The sequence below is a fragment of the Ctenocephalides felis genome, unplaced genomic scaffold (genome assembly GCF_003426905.1).
Source record: "Ctenocephalides felis isolate EL2017-DRISC unplaced genomic scaffold, ASM342690v1 CF-g0.4_SCAFFOLD_03573, whole genome shotgun sequence".
NCBI classification, from domain to species: domain Eukaryota; kingdom Metazoa; phylum Arthropoda; class Insecta; order Siphonaptera; family Pulicidae; genus Ctenocephalides; species Ctenocephalides felis.
The window spans coordinates 24,939,720-24,964,750 of record NW_020539727.1 but is presented as its reverse complement, the minus strand read 5'-3'; the positions used below and the strand labels follow the sequence as shown (position 1 = coordinate 24,964,750).

Sequence of the window (25,031 nt, the reverse complement as noted above, 5' to 3'; positions counted from 1 at the left end):
GATCGCGTGCAAAACGATTCTAGAGTGTTTATGGTTTCATATTTTTCTAAATTACTAAAAAATCGTAAAGTTACAAAAAAGTTGTAAACTAAAAAATTGTAGTTTATGAAATTTTGATAAATTTGCCTCATAATTTACTGTTTCTAAGTTAATAATTGTACTAGATATATGCTTTGAATTTTGAAGACCAAAATTGATGACTGATGTAGACTTGTTGGACGGATGCAAGATATGCCACGTTTTGCCCACAGTTTTTGGCAAATATCTCAAAAACTGGAAGCACCTCGACAAAATCATGTATGGACAATTTGAAGCCTATAAAATTTGTATAAATTTGTCCTAAACACTTTTGACCTATATCATTTAATTTTGACAGTATGTCCACCAAATTGTACTTTATTATTTGGTTATTTTCGCGAGAGATAAATGATTTTCTGTGCATTCCAGGCAGTAAATGCAATAATTGCATACTGCAACCTTATAATTATTACGACAACATTTATAAAACACAAACAAATCCTTTTTTCTCTGGACATACAAAATATTAGTACTCGAAGACATTTAATTTAGCATTCAAGTCGCTCATTTTCTCCTCGTGGCCGATGCTCATTATTAACGTTTTTTGTGCTCTTTATTTTGTTTATTAGTCCGGTAACTTTTTGTTTTTAGTTTATAAGATTTTGTTTTTTTGTTTTTGTTCATCTTCATATATAATTCTTTCGTGTTTTTTTCGATTTTTTAAAGACTTTTTGCATCATCTGTGCGTCGAGCGATCTCCTCTGTGTGTTCTTCTTTTAGTAATTTGTCCGAGTTTGTTTTATGTACGTTTTTTTTTCTTGGGAAAGAAAATAATGTGAGGGCTGGGGAAAATATTTTTTTTACAACTCCAAAATTCATTTGGCAAACATTCTGAAGTTATTCTAAATCGCTTGACGCCGAAAATGGTACATGTACAAGTACGTACAAGTCAAAATTCGACTTTCGTGGTAGTTTTCTCAAAACTGCCGTACCGATTTTAAAAATTTTGAAGCCATTTGATGAATCTTGATGTTGACTAATGTTAGTTAATTATTTAGTAAGATCAGCCTCTCCGTTTCTTTTAAATTAGCGAACAGGTCTTTGTATTGCTCATATGTTCAAATATTGTCAAAAATTAATATATTAATTTATACATGATTTATAAGTATACCGAGTTGCTGTAGAGCATTACGATGTTAGACAAACTTATTCAGTATGTAATTTAAAACAAATTCACCAAATATACTGTTAACATAAAATGAATAGTTTTTGAGTTACAAACGAATGTCTACTCGCCAACATTTTTATATTGCATTACTAGTCATTTTCTAAAGCCATTTATGAGTATACCGAGTGGATATAAAGCTTGATAATATTAGACAAAATTATTAACTATTTATTTTAGTACAAATTCGTCGGAATTATTATTTAATTTAAATAAACCGTTTAGAAGTTATATGAGATATAAACAACAGATGCAATGAAACAATTTTGTTTGATAAATCCAAGGCTCTACTATAAATATTTCATGAACAAAATACGTACTAAATAGTACTTTTCATATATTACTATTTTTTGAGTATTTTTATACCCCAGCTCTCGCATTTTTTACCTTTTCGAACAAATTCTCTTCGATATCGTACCGAGCACGTCGCGGGATACTTTTTGGCCAAAACGACTTTTATTTTCTTTTGAGAGCTATTAAATTTCTTATCATACCGAGATATAAAACAATATCGATATTGTATTCAATAATCGATTTTTATCAAACTTTTCGGTCGATTAAATTTGATTTATCGACTTTGAGGGATGAAAATAACTGAAAATCAAACACAAGGATAATAGGGTAATAGATTGATATTTTGAATTATATAACTCGAGTTAGGTGAAATATACGTAAAAAATGTTAAAGACGGATTTGTTTAGAATTCAATAAGCTACATTTTTTTCTCTTACAGTTTTTTGAAAAATTATACACTTTTTCGTATATTCATAACAATGTACAGGCGATAGGCAACTTTTATGTTGCATTAAGACATTATTAAGATTTCTAGAGGCATATCTTCTTAACAAAGCCATTTAGGTCAAAAGTTTATAAGACAGTTTTATGGGAAATTTCAGCACCTACAAATTGTCCATACATCATTTTGTCAAAATATGTGTATTTTCCAAAATATTTGCCCCAGAATGTACAAAAACGTCCAGAGTCAATTTCCAACTGACTTCTTCCCGAATCTCGCTCGTTTTTCCAGTTTTCTCGTATATTATTAAAAATTACAATTTATTATAAAATATACACTCATTATTTAATAATTGTGCAATGAAAATTCAAAGCAGAGAATATATAATATATAATAAATAATGATAATATGCTGATGTTCACTAATGGCGTGTACACAGACGATTATATTCTCGAAGACGACGAAGAAAAAATAACCAAGACTTTTGCAAAAAGTTATTATTTTATGCTGGCATTTTACCAGACAGACCATCTGTATAATAATAATTATTCATTATGTATATACATACATAAAAATACATACAAACACATAAAAATACATACGAACACATAAAAATACTTGCAAACCCACACAGAAACCAGAAACACACATGTAAGATGAAAATTTTAATTTTTACACCAAATTTGATAATAAATTTTTTTTTTTTTTTTGCTGGAAATATAGTAGAATATCGTGTATACAAATTGTGTTTCTTAAATTTTTCATAAGTATTAAATTCAGAGTTTTTTGTATACTTTCGTTAGGGTCATGTGTATTTTGCTACTTGACCTTTTTTTTAGTTTTTGACAAATATTTTAATAAATATTGAGGTTTAAGCTCATATGTGTTAGAAAATGTTTTAGATAATACAATATACAGTAATTTTGTCTATAACAATTTTTTCATAAAGTTATTAGTTTAAAAGATTATATATTTCAAAATCAAATTTCTAATATTCTAGGCTCTCTGAGCCTCTGCTAATGTGATACGTGGTGGGTTTTTGTAATTTATCGCAAATATTTTTAAAACTATTGAATTTATATTAAATATGTTTTTAAGAATGTTAAAGCTTATACAATTTACCATAATTTTGTCCTTCAAAGTTTTTTTCCAAAAATGATTAGTTTAAAAGATATAGATTTTTAAACACAATTATATAAGTTTTTCTGTGGTTTCGGATACTTTTGCACCAATACATTTTCTACTTTTTTCATAGTTAATTTTTTCACTTTTTCCCAAATCTTGCAAAAACTATAAAATTTACATAAACCATTTATTCTAGAAATTAATAGCTCATAAAATTATTCACAAATCATCTCTAATACTTTTCTCTAAAAATGCTAATTTCAAAGATACAAGTAGTTAAAATCATAAATACATAATGAACATAATCTTATTAAGCAAATTTGATGTCATAAATATTTATGGACTTTGTAAATTAAATTAAAGTAATTTAATATAAAGACATAAAAGTAGAATTTTGAACACTATTTTTAAGTAGAAAAGTAGATGTATATATATTCAGAAAGTAGATTTATTCATTTTGAACACTATTTTTAAATTTTATTATAATTACCTTTATTTACTGCCAAACCTAATTTTCCAAAATCCATTAGTAACGCCTCGAAAATTATTCTACGTCGACAATATTATTATTTATGTTGTTATTATTATTATTAATAATAATGATGACAATATGGTTATTTATAATGTAACGAACGATGACTTTCTCATACAATTTATGAGAGTTAATGAGCCGGAAAGGAACTGGGTTGGTTCAGTACATAATAAATGGGGTAATGGAATATATCAAAACATCGTGGAAAATGTTACTAAAAAATTGCAAAAATATTTTATAAAATATAAAAATTGTTAATATATAAATTATTAAAATACTAATTAAGAATAAAATAAATTAAGCAACGCCTTGTATCAAATTTATTAATGTGATGTTGAATTTTAATTTAAGAGTATACTGAGTTGTTTGAGAACCTTGTATTGTTAAGAAAGTTTAAAGATTATTTAATTTTAAACAAATTTGTCTAACACATCACCCATACTTATCGAATGGTTTAAGAGTTATTGATTTTATAAAAAGATATAAAAAAACATTAAACTTCAAAATCCAAAACCAAACTTGGTATGTTTTCGTATTGGTACATTTATTTATATTTAGCATTTTTGGACTTTAAAATCAATTTTTAAGTATACCCAGTTGCTGTAGAGCATTATATTGTCAGAAGATACTATAAATAATTTAATTTTAAACAAACTTGTCTTTTACCTCATCTAAATAAATCAAATAATTTTATGAACTAAATAAGAAATAAATGTTCTCAAAAATGCAACATTGGATATTTATCTCTTCAGTTTAAATAATTACCATAAGCGACGTCTTGTATCGAATTTATTAATGTGAATTTTAATTTTAATTTAAGAGTATACCGAGTTGTTTAAGAATCTTACATTGTTAAAGACATTTATAGATGATTCAATTTTAAACAAATTTGTCTAACACATCATCCATACTTATCGAATGGTTTAAGAGTTATTGATTTTATAAAACATAAGTGCACTTTTAGCATTTTTGGACTTTAAAAGCAATTTTAAAGTATACCGAGTTGCTGTAGGGCATTATATTGTTAGAAGATACTATAAATAATTTAATTTTAAACAAACTTGTCTTTTACCTCATTCAAATTAAACAAATAATTTTATGAACTAAAGAAGAAATAAATGTTCTCAAAAATGCAACATTGGATATTTATCTCTTCAGTTTAAATAATTACCATATAAGCGACGTCTTGTATCGAATTTATTAATGTGAATTTTAATTTTAATTTAAGAGTATACCGAGTTGTTTAAGAATCTTACATTGTTAAGACAATTTATAGATGATTCAATTTTAAACAAATTTGTCTAACACATCATCCATACTTATCGAATGGTTTAAGAGTTATTGATTTTATAAAACATAAGTGCACTTTTAGCATTTTTGGACTTTAAAAGCAATTTTAAAGTATACCGAGTTGCTGTAGGGCATTATATTGTTAGAAGATACTATAAATAATTTAATTTTAAACAAACTGGTCTTTTACCTCATTCAAATTAAACAAATAATTTTATGAACTAAAGAAGAAATAAATGTTCTCAAAATGCAACATTGGATATTTATCTCTTTCAGTTTAAAATATTACCATATAAGCGACGTTTTTGTATCAAATTTATTAATGTGAATTTTAATTTAATTTAAGAGTTTACTGAATTGTTTTGAGAACCTTGTATCGTTAAGAAAGTTTAAAGATTATTTAATTTTAAACAAATTTGTCTAACACATCATCCATACTTATCGAATGGTTTCAAGAGTTATTGATTTTATAAAAGATAAGTACATTTTCAGCATTTTTGGACTTTAGAAGCAATTTTAAAGTATACCGAGTTGCTGTACAGTATTATATTGTTAGAAGATACTATAAATAATTTAATTTTAAACAAACTTGTCTTTTACCTCATTTAAATTAATCAAATATTTCAACTTCTAAATAAGAAATAAATGTTCCCAAAAATGCAACATGGGACACTTATCGATTTTAACAATTAGGTTTTGAATTGGTTACATTTTTTTAGCTGTTGTTAAAGTTTGTTAGTACGTATTTTTAGTGATGTATATCGTTAGAAAGGTAATAAAATTTACTATAAATCACTACAAATTTGTTAATAATATTTAGAACAAACTTATTAACAAAAATTTTGCTAAACTTGAAATTTCAAAACTGATCTTTGCATTTTATCGCGGAACATTTTTATTGGCATTTTATTATTAAAATTTGTTCAGGCATATTATCATTATTATATATCGTTAAAAAGGTAATAAAATTTACTATAAATCTGTATAAATTTGTTGATATCATTTAGAACAAAGTTAAATAGAAAAAAATCATTATCGTCTGAATTTAGTGTTATTTATCGCCAGAAAGCTAAGAAAATACATATAAATTTGTTAATAACAATTAGAACAAAGTTAAATAGAAAATAATCATTAAACTCTAAAATTCAAAACCAAACTTGGTATGTTTTCGTACTGGTACATTTATCATATTTAGAATTTTTGACTTTGAAATCAATTTTTAGTATACCGAGTTTGCTGTAGAGCATTATATTGTTAGAAGATACTAAAAATAATTTAATTTTAAACAAACTTGTCTTTTACCTCTTTTAATTAATCAAATATTTCAACTTTTATGAACAAAAGAAAACAATAAGAAAAAAATGTTCCCAAAATGAACATCACTCTTCAGTTTAATTAATTACCATACAAGCGACGCCTTGTATCGAATTTATTAATGTGAATTTTAATTTTAATTTAAGAGTATACTGAGTGTTTGAGAACCTTGTATTGTTAAAAAAGTTAAAAGGTTATTTAATTTTAAACAAATTTGTCTAACACATCATCCATACTTATCGAATGGTTTGAGAGTTATTGATTTTATAAAACATATATGCACTTTTAGCATTTTTGGACTTTAAAAGCAATTTTAAAGTATACCGAGTAAGGTAATAAAATTTACTATAAACCCATATAAATTTGTTAATAACATTTAGAATAAATTTCGATACAAAAAAATCATTAAACTTTTTGGTTTTAAACAATTAGCTGTTGAATTGGTTACATTTTTTTAGTTTTTGCTTGTTGTTAAAATTTATTAGTACGTATTTTTAACGTTATATGTCATTAGAAATCTAATAAAATTTACTATATATAAAACTGTATCAATTTGTTAATAACATTTAGAACAAACTTAACAAAAATATTTCTAAACTTGAAATTTCAAAACTGATCTTATCATATTATCGCGGGGGTACATTTTTATTGGCATTTTATTATTAAAATTTGTTAAAGCATATTATTATTATTATATATCGTTAAAAAGGTAATAAAATCTACTATAAATCTGTATAAATTGGTTGATATCATTTAGAACAAAGTTAAATAGAAAAAAATCATTATCGTCTGAATTTAGTGTTATTTATCGCCAGAAAGCTAAGAAAATACATATAAATTTGTTAATAACAATTAGAACAAAATTAAATAGAAAAAAACCATTAAACTCTAAAATTCAAAACCAAACCAAACTTGGTATGTTTTCGTACTGGTACATTTATTTATATTTAGCATTTTTGGACTTTAAAAGCAATTTTAAAGTATACCCAGTTGCTGTAGAGCATTATATTGTTAGAGATACTAAAAATAATTTAATTTTAAACAAACTTCTCTTTTACCTCATATAAACAAATAAATTTATGAACTAAATAAGAAATAAATGTTCCCAAAAATGCATCTTATCTCTTCAGTTTAATTAATTACCATATAAAACTTTAATTACTACCAGTTCTGATCTTTAACTAAGATAAAAATTAATAAGTGTTATTTTTATTGGCTGCTACATCAAGATAAATCGAATGCTGTTGATTAAGACTTTTCGAAAAATAAAAGATCTAATCTTGATATCTCTAGACTATAAATTAAAATTGAATCTAAATGGTAAAGCAAGTTTTAATAAAAATTTATACAAATCTTAGGATAATATCTGTATTATCTATAATATATATATATATATATATATATATATATATATATATATATTATCTATATTATCTACAATAAATATATTTATTTTTGAAATTAATATGCTATTAAAAATGAATCTTAGGAAAATTGACTCATAAAAATCTCGTGCAAATTTCCAAATTTAGTAGAACAAAATTTGATTTACTCTGAAAAAAAATTAATATACATTTTATTACTACTATAATATAAATTTCTATTATACACTTCTAGTTTTTCGAAAAATTATGCAATTCTATGAGTCATCACACCTGACCATTTTTATGCCCAAATATGGTCATCGAAGTCATCACATGTCTCAATGCAATTTTTGGCAAAGTTTATAATTTGTCTCTTTCCTACCAGAATAGTTTATTGTAAGTAAGAAAGGGATGAGAATAATTTGCAGTTGCTATTGCTAATTCGAGGGTGCACTAGATTTAAATTTAGTCAGTCTTTGTAAGTCGAGGGCGTCAGGTGTAAATTTTGGGTAGATTTTTTTTTAGATTTTGCTTAATAGTGGTAAAATTTGTTCGAAGATGTTTTTAGTGTTATATGTCGTTAGAAAGGTAATAGAATTTACTATAAATCTGTATCAATTTGTTAATAACATTTAGAACAAAGTTGAATATAAAAAAATTATTGAACTTTAAATTTTGAAACTATTAAACTAACAATTGGTTATATTTTTTTAAACTTTTGCTTCTTATTGTTAAAATTTGTTCGAACGTATTTTTATATCGTTAGAAAAGTAATAAAATTTACTATAAACTCCTATAAATTTGTTATTAACATTTAGAATAAATTTAGATACAAAAAATCATTAAACTTTTTGGTTTTTAAACGATTAGGTTTTGAATTGGTTACATTTTTTTAGTTTTGGCTTGTTGTTAAAATTTGTTCGAACGTATTTTTTAGGGTTATATGTCGTTAGAAAGGCAATAAAATTTACTATAAATCTGTATCAATTTGTTATTAACATTTAGAATAAATTTCGATACAAAAAAAATCATTAAACTTTTTGGTTTCAAACAAATTTTGGTTGTTAAAGTTTGTTCCAAAATATTTTTAGTGTTTTATATATTTAGAAAGCTAATAAAATTTACTATAAATCTGTGTCAATTTGTTGATAACATTTAGAACAAAATAATTAACAAAAATATTGGTAAACCTTAAATTTCTCAATTGATCCTAGCATATTATCGCGGAAGTACATTTTTATTGGGATTTTATTATTAAAATTTGTTCAGGCATATTATTATTATTATATATCGTTAGAAAGCTGATAAAATTTACTATAAATCCATATAAATTTGTTAATAACATTTAGAACAAAGTTAAATACAAAAAAAAACATTAAACTTTTAGGATTTAAACAATTAGGTTTTGAATAGGTTACATTTTTTTCTTATTGTTAAAATTTGTTAGTACGGATTTTTATTGTTATATATCATTAGAAAACTAATAAAATTTACTAAAAATGTGTATAAATTTGTTATTAACATTTAGAATAAATTTAGATACAAAAAAATCATTAAACTTTTTGGTTTCAAACAATTAGGTTTTGAATTAGTTACACGTTTTTGCTTGTTGTTGTTAAAGTTTGTTCCAAAATATTTTTAGTGTTTTATATAGTTAGAAAGCTAATAAAATTTACTCTAAATCACTAGTAATTTGTTAATAATATTTAGAACAAACTTATTAACAAAAATATTGCTAAACTTGAAATTTCAAAACTGATCTTAGCATATTACCGTGGAGGTACATTTTTATTAGCATTTTATTATTAAAAATTGTTTAGGCATATTATCATTATTATATATTGTTAAAATGGTAATAAAATTTAATATAAACCTGTATAAATTTGTTATTAACATTTAGAACAAAGTTAAATACAAAAAAATCCTCAAACTTTGAACTTCGAAACTATTGAACTAACGATTGGTTCCATTTTTTTAGTTTTTGCTTGTTGTTAAAATTGATTATTTTTGGGTTAAAGATAGAAGGTTTTGGAATTAGAAGGACTTGATCAAGATAAATTTTACTATACTTTATCATAAACCGTATTTTTCTACGATTTTTTCTCAGGTTTTAGATCTTGTTCAATACTGAAACTAATGAACTTTGTTTGTACAAGTTTTTTCGTATTTTTATCTGTAATAATATATATATATATATATATATATATTTATAATATATATATATACGTAAGTAGATATATATATATATATATATATATATATAATTTTTGTCGGGTCAGTAAAGAGCAAACTAAAACGATGACTTGCCAAAATTCTATTTTCAATTTATCATTTTTTCATTTCTCAAATTGCCTGAAATTTTACCTTTTTGTTCAGACAGTGCAAACAAATTGTTCACCAAGAACTAATCATAGACTACAAGTTAGTAGAAAAATCGTAAATGTAATAAAAAATTATGTAATATAAAAGTGTTCCTGAGGAAATGTTGTAAATTTTATTTAGTTTCACCCTATCTAATTGAAAAGGGATGGTTCCATATGAAATTTTTGAGTTATTTGACAAAAACCAAAAAAAAAAATCTCCCGAGTTTTCAATTTATTGCTAAAGAATGAAATAAAATATAACATTATACTAAAAAGTGTCATTTTTATCCAATTTATTATTTAATTCCAAAAAACGTTTTAAAATATCTTCCAGCATTTCATATATGTAATTTTTAATCTATGTAGGCACATAATTAAAACTTTAAAATAAATTTCAAAAAAAAAACAAATGCTCTTGAGATGATAAATGATTCTTCTAAGTCCCAATCTGATTCTGTTTAGTAGAATAATTATTTATTTATTTATTCAATCTATTTGTATAGATAGAAAGAGAGCTTGGGGAAACAAAATATTCAACTTCAAAAATGCCTCAAATGTGTAGTACATTCATAAATTAATTCATAATAATAAATTCATAAATTATATTATAGTACTTTTAATTTTTTTTTTAGGTAGGTAGGTAGTAAGGTAGTTAATAATTATAATTATAAGTGTTTTAAAATTTCATTAAATTAACTTTTTCAAATAATTAACTCATTATTGAACATAATGTTATTTTTAGACATACAATTAAATTTCAAATATTTTTCCAAATTAATTTTGTTTAGTCAAATAAATATTTCAATAAATATTAATATAAATATTAATATTTGTTTTATTTTTTTTTAGGTGTTCCTGGGGTGATTTATATTTTTGAGTGAATTAAATAATTTAAAAAAATGAGTAGTTAATAATTATAAAAGTTTTTATTAAGTGATGTGTCTTTGGGGATCTTTTTGGCTGAAGAAGGCAGAAAAATGAAATTGAAACGATTTGGAAGAATTTGTAAGTAAATTTTGTTAATTTATATATATATATATATATATATATATATATGTTTGGTATACTTCCATTACGAATTTCTTACTGAAGTATAATTTTGCTTACTCATAACGTTGAGAAATTATGTACTTTGTTCAGATAATCTTAGGTAATTTATCATATCAAGATAACTATTGAAATTTAAAAATTTACTTGCATAGTATACATATTAAAATACACTATCCATTATTTAAACTTTTCTACCTTAGCAATCACGCCTTGTACAAAATTTTTAAAACGACCGAATATTCCCAATTTTTTTCTTGTATTTGATTCAAAATTTCGATTAAAAAATTTCAAAACCCGAAATTGGTATATCTCGGGAACCTTTAGGAATATTTTAGTAATTCAAAAAGTGGTTTATATAAGATTTTTAAATTGCCATCGAACTGTGATAATCAGGATTTGTTGTTTTAACTCGTTCACTGAGAATGCTACATTAATTTGCATACTCATATAGAAAACGATAAATAATATATTGTACAGCTATAAATTAATTTGTCAAAACGTATTATAAATATTTTTATATATACTGTTGACTTATATTTGTATCTTTGTTTTTACCCAAAGCTTAAAGTGAATATATTTATAATATATTCTTAGTAAAGGTGTGAAAGTTGGAAATCGAGAGTATTACTATTCGATGGCAAATTAAAAATGCTTCTAGAACAACTTTTTGAATCATCAAAATATCTGCAATAGTTTTTACAAAATTGCATTTTTACACTTTGCCAATTTTATAAGTTGCAAAAAATCAATATGGATCCTGCGAAATCGAAATGTTTAAAAATGCAATATCTCGAGAACGGTTTGAGATATTTTAGAAATTCAAAAAGTCCTTTATATAACATTTTTAATTTGCTATCGAACTATGATAATCACGATTTGCTGCTTTAACTCGTTCACTGAGAATGCAACACTAATTTGCATACTCATATAGAAAGCATCAAATAACACAATCGGTAATGGAAAATAACCTTAAAAATATATTAATTAACTATGAAGATACTTGCATCGACTTGCATTGTTACCTATTTCATCAGATCCTTGAAATTTATATATGTAGAAAGTATATTCTTGATGAATTATTGAAAATCGAGAGTATTACTATTCGATGGCAAATTAAAAATGCTTCTAGAACAACTTTTTGAATCATCAAAATATCTGCAATAGTTTTTATAAATTTGCATTTTTACACTTTGCAAATTTTATAAGTTGTAAAAATCAATATGGATCCTGCGAAATCGAAATGTTTAAAAATGCAATATATCGAGAACCTCTTGAGATATTTTAGAAATTCAAAAAGCCCTTTACATAACATTTTTAATTTGCCATCGAATTGTTATACTCTTGATTTGCTGTTTCAACTCTTTCACTAAGAACCCAATATAATCAACTTTCATAAGTTTCAATATACTATATATATTATATATATATATATATATATATAGTATTATTTATTCAATTTATATTTGTTTATAAAACTAATAATTATTTAGCTCCAATACTACATAACAATATATTCATAAAACAAAACTCTACACAATTTTTTTTTTTAATTTAAAAAACTTTACTGATGTTGGATTTGTATAGAAATATTTTTCGGGGTTTTGTTGGGGCTTATAAGGTTTTAAGCCGCCCCTGTATATATATATATATATATATTATGTATGTATGTATATATATGTATGTATATATGTTTTTATGTATATATTTATATGTATGTTTATATCCAGAGAGTAAATATTTGGACATCGGGGGTTGAAAAAGATTTATGTGTTGTAACCCGGAATAGCATCAGGTATTTTCAACCCTCATAAAGTAAAATAAAGAGGGTTTTGTTTTATACGTTTACGTACCGAAAGAAGAAGAATAGAAACACATATACATTATTCACAACACACAAAAAATTCTGACTAAAATATATAAAAAAATATAAAAACAAAGTTATGTTTTTACCATTTTTTATAAATCTTGATAAAATTTTAGGTGCATGATTTTGTGTATCTTTTAAACTAAGGACTTTATGTGAAAGTTACTGAAGACAAAATTGTTGTAAATTCTGTTAGCTACAACTTTTACTAAGACACCTTTTAGATACCTCATATAGTTTTTATATATACTATATTTGCAAAAAAACTGAGCAAAAAAAACGCACCAAATTCTCTTTACCCTTTTAGGCGTGACTTCAAAAATTTATATCTTGCAAACTAAGCACGTTGTGAAAAACTTGTTAAAGACAAAATTTTAGTAAATTTTATCACTTACAACTTTGCCTAATATATATTTGATATAAATTTTATAGTTTTTTAAATATTTTTATATATGAAAAACTACAGAAATGCACTGCGCATTCGTATCTAATTAGCGCATAATGCTCCAGAGTTAAAGGAAACTTTTATGGTGATTTTGAATTTGTATATTTTTTAAACTAATAACTTTATGAATTAGTTGTTATAGACAAAATTATTGCAAATGTTATTAGCTACAACTTTTACTAAAACACTTTTTAGATAAACTGTATAATTTTTGAAATATTTGTAAAATACTACGAAAATGCACTGCGTCATCGAACAATTTTAACAATAATTTCCAAAGTGCAAAATGTAGTGTAATAAAATTTTCAAATATTATATATATGTATATATATATATATACATATACATATATGTATATGTATGTATGTGTGTATGTATGTATATGTATATTTAAAAAAAGATTTTATCACAAAAGATGTCTATCAATGGTCACAAATCGTAAATTTTAAAATCACTTATAAAATTTATTACGACATAAAATCTTCAAAATTAACTCGTACAATAAAAGTCAAAAAAGATTTTTTATATTATTTTATTTTATTTGTATTATTTTATTCTAAAATTAATTGCTGTCCGTCTGTTTAAAAAAACATACGCCTTTGGAATGATTTTTTTATAATTGATTTTTTGTAACAAGATTATATTTACCATTTTCAATAACGATTTTAAAGTATACCGAGTTGCTGTAGAGCATATTGTTGTTAGAAAAAGTTGTAGATTGTTGAGTTTTAAATAAATTTGCCTTGTTTTTTATACAAATTACTCCAATAGTTTCAAAGTTATAGTAACTTTTTTGCACTGATGCAAAAACACATGGTATCATAATTACATTTTAATATTTAATATTAATTTTAAAATATATTTGATTGCTATAGAGAATTTTGGTGTTAGAAAAAGTTGTAGATAATTTAATTTGCAATAAATTTGCTTCATAGATCATTCAAATTAATGTAATGGTTCTAAAGTTACAGTAAATTTTTTAAAACAATACATTTAAGCTAAAATAGGTATCAGAAATATGTCTTGATGTTTAGGACGCACTGTTTGTATTACAATCTTGAAATTTTAGTATGTTGTTACTAAATATATACTAATTTTATAACTAATAATATACTAATTTTAAAAAATACTAAACTATATAGTTCTCTAGCAAAAAGTACGAAATATTTGCAACCCATTTGAACAAAGTACGTATGGTGAAGTGTTTTTGATAGTAGAATGTTACTATTCAGTGAGCTCTCCAGGACGCACCGTGTGTACTACAACTTTGTAATTTCAGTATGTTATTACTAAATATATATACTTTTTTAAAAAATACTAAACAATATAGTTTTTTAGCAAATAGTACGAAATATTTGCATCCAGTTGAATAAAGTACGTATTGCAAAATGTTCTTTTAAATATAATGTCACTATTCAGTGAGCTCTTCAGGACGTACCGTTTGTACTACAATCTTGTAATTTCAGTATGTTGTTACTAAATGTGTGTACTAAATACAAAAAATACTAAACAATATAGTTTTTTAACAGAAAGTATGAAATATTCGCATTCACTTGAATAAAGTACATATTGCAAAATGTTCTTGCAAATATAATGTTACTATTCAGTGAGCTCTTCAGAACGCACCGTTTGTACTACAGCTTCGTAATTTTAGTATGTTATTACTAAATATGTGTACTAAATATAAAAAATACTAAACAATATAGTTTGCTAACAAAAAGTATAAAATATCTGCTTCTATCTGAATAAAGTACCGTCTTGCAAAATGCTCTGGAAAATCGTCTATTATACTGTTTGCATTTCTTCCCTAAGATCATTGATCACATCCACCTTACTGACTAATAACCCTGAATAAATAACTAACCTCTTGGTGCCTCGTCTAATATCCACCAGCACCCCTAAAAAGCACCCCCAAGTGTTCCCTTTCCAAAGGGACCTTTTGGACCTTCCCCTATTTCATAACAAATAACTGACCATCAAACACTGACCCTGCCATCCCTTCATCCCTTCATCCCTTCGTCATCATCATTTCGAAACAAAAGCAATAACTTTGCCCCATTTGGCGATTTATGGCCAAAATACCAATTTGGGGAAAAAATAGAGACGATCGATAATTGGGTGAAAGTTACCGTAAATAAATAAAAAAAACAGGATAAAGGGTGAAAAGTTATGCCCAATGCACTGTATATAGTAAAATAATTTAAATTTACTATTTAATGTAATTAGTAGCTCAGAAATTAACCAATTGGTGTTCAAAAATGTATATTTTAGCTTGAAAATATTTTTTAATTTTGGATGCAATTTTTGGGTATACCGAGTTGCTGTAGGACAATATAATATTAGAAAATATTGTAGATTATTTAATTTTAAACAAATTTGTCAAATATTTTATTTATTTTTATCAAACGGTTTAAAAGTTACAAGAGATTTAATAAATACATGCACATTAATTGATACTCATCATCACAGATCAAAATTACTCACGCACTGTAATGGTTACTTTTAATTTAATTTTAAAGTACACCGAGTTGCTGTAGAGCAATATAATATTAGAAAATATTGTAGATCCTTCAATTTTAAACAAATTTGTTAAATATTTTATTTAGTTTAGACAAACGGTTCAAAAGTTACAAGAGATTTAATGAATGAATGCACATTAATTGATACACATCATCACAGATTAAAATTACTCACGCAGGTAAAGTGATTGTAGTCGTTACTTTTAATTTAATTTTAAAGTATACCGAGTCGCTGTAGAGCAATATAATATTAGAAAATATTGTAGATTATTTAATTTTAAACAAAATTGTTGAATATTTCATTTATTTTTGGCAAACGGTTTAAAAGTTTCTTTTACGCCAATTCTTATACATTCATGAAACTTTCTTTTATCATATCTTTGCATTTATTTACCATCATCCCTTTGATTTTAATTTATATCTTTTTTTCCAAGGGTTGCAATTAATTTAAAAGCGAACTTTACTAAAGTCGACTTGCTTTGCTTTGCTTTTATATTTAATATAAAATGCAAAATCTTGCAAAATTAAAGGATATTATTCGAATCTAAATGAGTCTACGATTCCTCTCATTTCTTTTTATTTTATTTTATTTAATTTTTGTTCACTTTTTTCCTTGGAACTTTTGCGTCGCTCGTGCACTTAAGAATAAGAGGATTATGCAAATTTGTGTTGATTTCGCATTTTGCGATTTGCTACTGCAAAAAAAAAGGTTTTGAACCCGAAGAAATGATTTATTTATATGTATTTATTAAGTCAAAATATATATTGAACTGTTGTTTGAGTGTTGATGTAAAATTTGTGGGTTTTAGGGTTCCGTACCCGCGTACAAAAGACTTCAAACGACTCGACTACATAGATGCAATTTATTGATTTTGCGTGCTTTAGTCGGATAGATGCAAATTTTTAGGAATTTTTTGTTAAAGAACTATCAAGTTTAGTATTTTTTGTATTTAGTACACACATTTAGTAACAACATACTAAAATTACAAAGTTGTAGTACTAACGGTACGTCCTGAAGACCTTATTGGTTATCATACTTTTATTTTCAAGTGTTTTGTGTATTTTATTCATATGGCTGTAAATTTTTCGTATTTTCTGTTAAAGAACTATGGAGTATAGTATTTTTTATATTTAGTACACATATTTAGTATAAACATACTAAAGTTACAAGTTTGTAGTACTAACGGTACGTCCTGAAGAGCTTGTTGAATATGTCACTTCTGTTTTCTAGAGAGTTTTACATACTTAATTTACGTAGATTCAAATTTTTGGTATTTTTTGTTAAAGAACTATAGAATATAGTATTTTTTTATATTTAGTACATATATTTAGTAACAACATACTAAGATTACGAAGTTGTAGTACAAGCAGTGCGTCCTGAGGAGCTCGTTGAATAATAACATACTAATTACAAGAGCATTTTACGTTGGTACTGTATACAGATAGGCGCGAATATTTTGCACTTTTTATTAAACAACCTTCAACTTCAGTATTTTTTATACTTAGTATACAAATTTAGTAACAACATCCTAAAATTACAAAGTTGTAGTACAAACGGTTCGTCCTGAAGAGCTCGTTGATTCGTAACATACTATTTTCAAGCATTTGTGATAATGAAATTACATTTTAGAAATTTTTTGTACGATAAATGAACTATTGTTAAAACAAATTTTATACACAGATTTGTTGGAAATTTTATCTAGTTTGAACTTCTAGAATATAATTTTGTTGTATCTATCTATCTAACTAAAGAAAAATTACGAACCAAAATCTTAAAAAATGTACACCTTACAATTTTACTGAATATCTTTCTAAACAAAAGTTCTACAAGAGCGTTTTTTTTTTCAAGTGTTGTAATAAATATCAAACATTAATTTTCCAGGTTCCGTACCTCAAATCCGGGCTAAATTTTAATCCTCTCGTAATTATTAATGAGCAAAGACAATGTTCACTGGGCCAAGCTTAAGTATTTTTAATCCACAATAAAATAAATGCGATCTCGTATTTCTTTTCTTTGTCGTGACATTTCAGAGAATTTTAAATACACAAAAAAATAACTTTTTAAGACGAAATGCACAACAATTTGCATAAACCGCTTATTCAAGAAAAAAGTGAGGAAAATACAGTCAAGTCTACCTGAAATTTAAAATCCAAACAAAATCCGTAGTAGAATAATATACGATCGTTCTGTTCCCTGAAGATCTTTATCTGATTTTGTTCTTCTGTATGTATTTTTTTATTTTCTATAGTTTTTTTTGTTGAAATAGACAACATCTGATGGGACAGAATTTAATGAATTATTATAATGAATTTCTGGACACGTGAAACCGACTCCAAACATAATAAATATTGAGGAAATATATTGTCGTGGAAAAAAACATAGGCGCCGGGGGAAAAAATGGTTTTGGACCATAAAATACTAGTTTTTAGTACTAAATATAATTTTATACATATATTTTGGACTTTACAGTACTCATAGCACTATATAAAGTAGTGAAAAATATTTTTCTAACACATAATTTGCATGTTTTGCGAAAAATGTAACAAAAATAGTACTGTAGTATCCAGAGAGCTATTCAGGCCGCACTGTTTGTACTACAACTTTGTAATTTTAGCACGTTGTTACTAAATGTGTCTACTGAATATAAAAAATACCAAAATTGAAGCTTGTTTAATAAAAAGTCCAAAATATTTGCGTCTATCTGTATAAAGTACCTGCGTAAAATGCTCTTGTAATTAGAATGTTATTATTCAACGAGCTCCTCAGGACGCACCGTTTGTACTATAAGTTTGTAATTTTAGTATGTTGTTACTAAATATACCTACTAAATATAAAAAATACTAAACTCCATGGTTCTTTAACAAAAAATACTAAAAATTTGCACCTACGTGAATAAAGTCTATAAAACAAAAGTAACATATTCAACGAGCTCTTCAGGATGTACTGTTTGTACTAAAGTCTTGTCATTTCAGTATGTTGTTTCCACATATATGTACTAAATATAAAAAATATTAAACTTGATAGTTTTCAAACAAAAAATACTAAAAATTCACAACTAATTGAAGAAAGTACGTAAAATTCTTTTGTAAATGATACAATATCATTAAACAAGCTCTTCAGGGCGTATCGTTTGTAATGCAAGCTTGTAATTTTAGTACGTTGTTACTAAATGTATGTACTAAATATGAAAAATACTAAACATCATAGTTCTTGAACAAAAAAACTACCAAAAATTTGCATCTACGTGAATAAAGTATGTAAAACTCTCTAGAAAACAGAATTAACATATTCAACGAGCTCTTCAGGACGTACTGTTTGTACTAAAGTCTTGTTATTTCAGTATGTTGTTTCTACCTATATGTACTAATTATAAAAAATACTAAACTCTATAGTTCTTTAACAAAAAAAAACTACCAAAAATTAGCATCTACGTGAATAAAGTATGAAAAACTCTCTATAAAACAAAAGTAACATATTCAACGAGCTCTTCAGGACGTACTGTTTGTACTAAAGTCTTGTTATTTTAGTATGTTGTTACTACATATATGTACTAAATATAAAAAATATTAAACTTGATAGTTTTCAAACAAAAAATACTAAAAATTCACAACTAATTGAAGAAAGTACGTAAAATTCTTTTGTAAATGATACAATATCATTCAACAAGCTCTTCAGGGCGTACCGTTTGTAATACAACCTTGTAATTTTAGTATGTTATTACTATATGTATTTACTAAAAACAAAAAATACTAAACTTGATAGTTCTTTAACAAAAAAATACCAAAAATTTGCATCTACGTGAATAAAGTATGTGAAATTCTCTATAAAACAGAAGTAACATATTCCATGAGCTCTTCAGGACGTACCGTTTGTACCATAACCTTGTAATTTTAGTATGTTGATACTAAATATGTGTACTAAATATAAAAAATACTAAGCGTCATAGTTCTTTAACAAAAAAAATACTAAAAATTTGCATCTTTGTGAATAAAGTATGTAAAACTCTCTATAAAACAAAAGTAACATATTCAACGAGCTCTTCAGGGCGTACTATTTGTACTACAATTTTATAATTTTAGTATGTTGTTACTATATGTATTTACTAAATACAAAAAATACTAAAACTTATAGTTTATTACCAAACACTACCTAATATTTGCACTTACCTGAAAAATGTACCCAAAATACGGGCGATTGCAGCTTAACCTCAAACGACGTCTCGTTCCAGGTCAAATGCAAAAGCGTCTCGCGGCCTGGAAACTCTTGGGCGTTTTAATGAATACTAACAAATGTAACAACTTTTTTAACAATTACTTACTTACAAAACGAGTTAAGTATAGTATCATTAAGACTAATAATAATTTTTTCTCCGCCTTTGTTTTTTTTCTACGTGATGTAACTCAATATTATTTCCCGGCGCCTCCTCTCCAAACAATTTACCATTTATACCTTATTCACTGCTATTCATTCTATTCATGGACCATGGACGTGTGTCGTCAATCTTTTCACATATATAGAAAGAATATTTATTTATGCATAGGGAAAGGTATAGAAGAAATATGTATGTATATAGTCATAGGAATATATAGAAGTCTATGACTATTTCTTCGACGACACGATCCGTTCACATATTTTCACGTGCGATGAATAAAAGAGACGACCGTGATGTAATGAATAATTTAATAAAGAATGAATTGTTGAATTCGGATGTGATAATGTCGTGTACAGCAAGAAATTAACATGTACCCCATAATGATATTTAAAACCAAGAAACTTACTAAAACTCCAGCTGTAGCCTTCCTGGTTCGGTAAAATTTGAAAATAAAACAAGATTATTTAGAGAGCTGTTCAGGACGCACCGTGTGTACTACAACCTCATAATTTTAGTATGTTGTTACTAAATATATGTACTAAATATAAAAAATACGAAAGTCCATAGTTCTTTAACAAAAAATACCAGAAATTTGCATCTACATGAATAAAGTATGTAAAACTCTCTATAAAACAACAGTAACATATTCAACGAGCTCTTCAGGACGTACCTTTGGTACTACAACCTTGTAGCTTTAGTATGTTGTTCCTATATATATTTACTAAATTTAAAAAATACTTATTTATATGGTTCCTTAGTAAACAATTTGAAATATTCACTACTCTGTGAATTAAGTAAGTATGCAATATGGTTTTGGAACGGCAACGATGTGTTTTGGAGAGCTGTTCAGGGCGTACCATTTGTACTACAACCTTATAATTTCAGTATATCATTACTAAATATATTTACTAAATACGAAAAATACTAAACAATATAGTTTTCTAACAAAAAGTATGAAATATTTGCATCCACTTGAATAAAGTACATATTGTAAAATGTTATTGCAAATAAAATGTTACTATTCAGTGAGCTCTTCAGGACGCACCGTTTGTACTACAACTTTGTAATTTCAGTATGTTGTTACTAAATTTGTGTACTAAATATAAAAAATACTAAACTATATATTTTTTTAGCAAAAAGTACGAAATATTTGAACAAAATACGTACTGTGAAGTGTTTTTGATAATAGAATGTTACTATTCAGTGAGCTCTTCAGGACGCACCGTTTGTACTACAACCTTGTAATTTAAGTATGTCATTACTAAATATATATACTAAATATAAAAAATTCTAAAACTTATAGTTGTTTAACAAAAAGTTCAAAATATTTGCATCCGTCCAATTAAAATACGCAAAGTACTCTTGAAATTAGAATTATCTTACTACACGAGCTATTCTGGACGTTTGTACTACAATCTTGTAATTCAAGTATGATGTTTTTTAATATATTACCTAAATACAGAAAATACTAAACATCATTATTTTCTAACAAAAATTATGCAAAAATTGCGTAAAAATAAAGTACTTAAAACATCAAATTAAATCGTTGATTTTTTAATTTTATTTTGCAAAATAAGTAAAAATTTATAAATATTATATACTCATTTAGTTTACATATAAATACAACATGTTCATCTATTTTTAATCAGTTTTTTCGTTTTTTTCATAAAATTTGTCAACTTTTCTAAAATTTTTCATACAACATCTTGGGCAACAAAAAATCATCATTTTCAACAAAAATATGCATATATATCTAATATATAATTATAGGGAACACTTTTATATACTCCCATATAAAAGTTTTGATTAAAACGACTTTGAATTCGATATTTCATTCTTTAGCAATAAATATAGAAAATTCGGGTCATTTTTTTTGTCAAACAACTTTTAAATTATATATATATATATATATATATATATATATATATATAAATTTATAGGTGTATGAATGTGTGTATGGGCATGTGTGTAATTCTGTAGGTATCCTGGTACTATATATTATTTGGCCAGCAGTCTTGGCAATATAGTCGTATATAGGATAGAAGGATCCTCTGATATGAAATGTTGTCCAAATATAAATTCGAGTCACGTACTTATGTTCAAAATTTCATCTTTAGGGAAGCCACCTACAAAATATTCTACAAAGCATCTTTACATACTCTGTAGGCAGTAGACGGACGAAATTATATATATATATATATATATATATATATATATATATATATATAATAAAACTACCCTCATGATATACTCGGATAAGAACATACAAAGCCTCCGAATTTTACTATTTTAGGCACATACCTGCACAAACACAGACTTCTACAAAAATTCCCATTTCCTAATTTTTTTTAAAAGAAAAATAATATTTTTAAAACTCTTCTCTTGCATATTATGCATAGGGTTATCCATAAACATTTTTAAAAATTTTGGGTTGAAAAAATCTATATTATAGTTTAAATTATTAATATGTTCGGTTAACATTGTCTTAAATTGTTTAGGTTTTTCATGGGTATTTTAGATTGTTTATTCAGATAGACGCAAATATTTTGTACTTTTAATTAAAGAACTATATTTTTTAGTATTTTTTGTGTTTAGTAAATACTGTAAGGAACATTATACTCAAATTACAGGGCTGTAGTACAAACGGTGCGTCCTGAACAGATTCTTAAATAATACAAGGCCATTTAATGTACTTTATTCAGAGAGATGCAAATATTTTACACTTTTTGTTAGGAACTTATAATTTTCAGTATTTTTTAAATTGAGTAAATACATTTAGTAAGAACATACTGTAATATCAAAGTTGTAGTACAAATGGTGCGTTCTGAACAGCTCTCCAAATAATGTCGTTATTACATATTGCATACATACTTCATTCACGGAGTTGTAAATATTTCAAGGAACCATTACTATACTAAGGAACCATTTTAATAGATAATTTTTAAATTTAGTAAACATATTAAGTAACGACATACTAAAATTATAAAGTTGTAGTACACACGGTGCGTCCTGAACAGCTCTCTAAATAATCTTGTTTTATTTTCAATTTTTCGTGCATATAATTTATAATTTTGATAGGGTTATCTATAAACATTTTTAAAAAAATTTGGATTGAAAAAATCTATATTATGGTTGAAATTATTAATATGCTCGGTTAACGTCGTCTTAAATTGTTTGGGATTTTTTGAGTTCTTTTTATGTTGATGAATACGTTCACTCAGGTTTTTACTTGTTTCTCCGATATAAAAAAGTTTGCAATTAGAGCAATTAATCTGATATCTGTATCTGTAGATATTTTTGAAGTTTTTTATTACAAATCCAAAAATCAACCTTATATGTTACGTGTACCTTTCCTTCTCCAAATTTACAGTTTACCCAAATATGTATCCTTTTCCTAGGATATCTTCATTAAATCCGCGTTATAAATTTTAACGAAATAAAAATACTTTCCTTCTTTCTCGTGTATAATTTATTTCGTCTGCATTTTTCTTTCCGCCAGTTTGAAAAAAGCAAAAAATAGGAGGCGGCAGCAGCATATTGCAATTGTGTGCCCCTCGGGCTATAAAAATGTACTAGAGAGGGCTATAGCTCTTCTTTTTTACTACAGGACTACAATTCATGGGAATAAATTAGATACATACATATGGTATAAATGATAATTTTGCAGCACAAGACGCGGTAATGGACAAATTTTGACTAGACTGGAAATGATTGCAAAAAATACATATCTAGTTTGAAAAAAATGCAAAGAAATGTGCTGTATTTACATAAAAACTAAATACGTAATCAAACTTTATCATATAATACATATTTAAAAGTTATTTGAGAAAAAACAAAAAAAGTCCCGAATTTTCTATATTTATTGCTAAAGAATGAAATATCGAATTCAAAGTCGATTTATTCAAAACTTTTATATCGGACTATATAAAAGTGTTCTCTGCAAAACGTTGTAAATTTTATCCAGTTTCACCCTATCTAACTGAAAAGGGGTAGTTTCATATAAATTTTTTGAGTTATTTGATAAAAACCAAAAAATGCGCTAAATTTAACTTTAACCTGGAACGAGGCCTTGTTTCAGGTTGCGTTACAAAATGCCGTACCGGTTGTACATGGGAAACGCTATATATGCTATAAAAACGATTTTTTATAAACTAATTTTGCGTTATTGATAATGTTTAATAAAAGACAGATTTTTTTGGAATTCAAGACTGCAAATTATAATTATATATTAGGTATATATGAATATTTTTGTTAAAAATGCTGATTTTTTGTTGCACAAGACATTGTTTTACCGGATCATTTGCTCGAGAGCTCCAATTTTATATATAAGATATCTTTTCTAAAACCTGAAGGCATTTGTGTACAAAATTTTGTTACTGGAAAAATTTGTAGATAATTTAATGATTCATAATTTTGCTGAAGAAAGTATGAAAATCACTTATATAGTTTTAGAGCTATATCACAAAATCCAAAAATGTAACGTACTTTACAATTTATTTATCAAGAATTTCTAGTAGACCTTTTCTCTAGTTTCTAGTGTGTGTGTGTGTGTCTGTGTGTGTGTATAAATGCGTTTCCCGCCCTTTTAATAAAAAAACTTGTACGAGTTGTCTTGTTTTCTTGTTTTTCCCTCAGAACTTTTATTTTTTTCCTTGGAGGTGCGATTAACCGCCATTACTGGCCACACTAAATAAGCTTGATTAGAACTTTTCCCAATAGTTTTTCTATAAGAAACCAACACAGCCTAAAAACCGAGGTCGTCCCTAGTCTCCTAGGGCTATTTTACTTTACTACTAATAGGGAACACCGGGGG

General features: G+C 25.7%; 1 protein-coding gene across 1 annotated transcript in view; it reads left to right on the top strand.

Moving 5' to 3' along the window:
- Nucleotides 1–10,850: 10,850 nt before the first annotated feature.
- The window catches only part of LOC113389184 (lambda-crystallin homolog), a 229,386-nt gene continuing 215,205 nt past the window's right edge, over nucleotides 10,851–25,031 (top strand). Inside the window, exon 1 of the mRNA XM_026626240.1 lies at nucleotides 10,851–10,972. The gene's annotated coding sequence lies outside the window, so the exon portion shown is untranslated. The remainder of the gene's footprint in view (nucleotides 10,973–25,031) is intronic.